Here is a 1,920-nt window from a genome sequence, read left to right on the forward strand (position 1 = left end):
GAGCACTGCTACACACAGTTAACATCTACAGTGAGATAGGTCTTGAATGTATACAAAGACTCGAAACCATCATCGATATGCAAACTAGCGAACGCATCGATCACCTCGCGAAGTCCCCCTTCTGCCCGACCTCCATTTTTTTTTTTTTTATGATTAGAACACAACTATTATATTATATTAGAACACAACTGGTGATGGTGAGCATCACTTTGTAAGTTATAGAAACATCTCACCGCGATGCTGTGATATAATACGGCAGGGGGCTAACTGTAATTTCAACATGTTTTAAACGCCAGCAACCTTTTTTAAGTCTAAGGCAGGGGTCCTCAAACTTTTTACACAGGGGCCAGTTCACTGACTCTCAGACCGTAGAAGGGCCGGACTATAAAAAAAAACTATGAACAAATCCCTATGCACACTGCACATATCTTATTTTAAAGTAAAAAAACAAAACGGGAACAAATACAATAATTAAAATAAAGAACAAGTAAATTTAAATCGACAAACTGACCAGTATTTCAATGGGAACTATGCTCCTCTCACTGACCACCAATGAAAGAGGTGCCCCTTCCGGAAGTGCAGCGGGGGCCGGATAAATGGCCTCAGGGGGCCGCATGTGGCCCGCAGGCCGTAGTTTGGGGACCCCTGGTGTACAGCATGTCTCCAAAATACAACAGGGACGTGTGTCTTCTACTGGGCTCACCTCTGTGAAAAACCAACTGTCATCCAGTTTGTTAAACTCAGCTAAAATTATGCAATTCTGTCATTAGTTTTTTTAAATATTTATTTATTTATTTATTTATTTATTTATTTATTTATTTATTTATTTTGTGTGTGTTTTTCTGAAGCTGGAAACGGGGAGGCAGGCAGACAGACTCCCGCATGCGCCTGACCGGGATCCACCCGGCACGCCCACCAGGGGGCGATGCTCTGCCCCTCCGGGACGTCACTCTGTTGTGACCAGAGCCATTCTAGCACCTGGGGCAGAGGCCAAGGAGCCATCCCCAGTGCCCGGGCCATCTTTGCTCCAATGGAGCCTCGGCTGCGGGAGGGGAAGAGAGAGACAGAGAGGAAGGAGAGGGGGAGGGGTGGAGAAGCAGATGGGTGCTTCTCCTGTGTGCCCTGTTCGGGAATCGAACCCGGGACTCCTGCATGCGAGGCCGATGCTCTACCACTGAGCCAACTGGCCAGGGCTTTCTGTCATTAGTTTTTACCTTGAGGGTCAATGACCTGAGTGGACTAGTGTTTCCCCCCACCCTGCAAACTCCATGCCCACCTAGATCCTACCCAAGACCCTTATTTGGAAAAAAGAGCTTGGCAATGTGATGAAGTTGAGACAAGGTCATCCCGGGTCAGGGTGGGGTCCTCATGCCAGGACGAGAATTCTTCTGAGAAGACAGACATTTGGATGCAGACTCACAGAGCGGAGGCAGCCACGTGAAGCCAGAGGCGGAGATTGTGGACAGTGCAGCTAGAGACATCAGAATCTGGAAGAGGCAGGAAGGGTCGCCCCCTAGAGCATCCGGAGTGAGCTGATACCTTATTTCAGACTTAGGGTCTCCCGAGCTTGGAGAGTATCTTCCCTTCTTTTCCCTTCCCTTCCCTTCCCTTCCCTTCCCTTCCCTTCCCTTCCCTTCCCTTCCTTCCCCTTCCCTTCCCTCCCTTTCCCTTCCTTTCTCTTTCTTTTTCTTTCCTTCCTTCCTTCCTTCTTTCCTTCCTTCCTTCCTTCCTTCCTTCCTTCCTTCCTTCCTTCCTTCCTTCCTTCCTCCTTTCCTTCCTTCCTTCTTTTCCTCCTTCCTTCCTTCTTTCTTCCTTCTTTCTTCCTTCTTTCCTCCCTTTCCCTTTCCTTCCCTCCCCTTCCCTTCCTTTCTCCTTCTTTTTCTTTCCTTCCTTCCTTCCTTCCTTCCTTCCTTCCTTCCT

At 48.2% G+C, this 1,920-nt stretch overlaps 1 non-coding gene across 1 annotated transcript; it reads right to left on the bottom strand.

Annotated features, from left to right (window-relative positions):
* Nucleotides 1-1,118: 1,118 nt before the first annotated feature.
* On the bottom strand, nucleotides 1,119-1,194 carry TRNAA-CGC (transfer RNA alanine (anticodon CGC)). The gene has a single exon. It is a non-coding gene; the product is annotated as a tRNA-Ala (tRNA).
* Between the last annotated feature and the right edge of the window lie 726 nt (nucleotides 1,195-1,920).

This window comes from Saccopteryx bilineata, chromosome X (assembly GCF_036850765.1).
Source record: "Saccopteryx bilineata isolate mSacBil1 chromosome X, mSacBil1_pri_phased_curated, whole genome shotgun sequence".
Lineage (NCBI taxonomy): Eukaryota > Metazoa > Chordata > Mammalia > Chiroptera > Emballonuridae > Saccopteryx > Saccopteryx bilineata.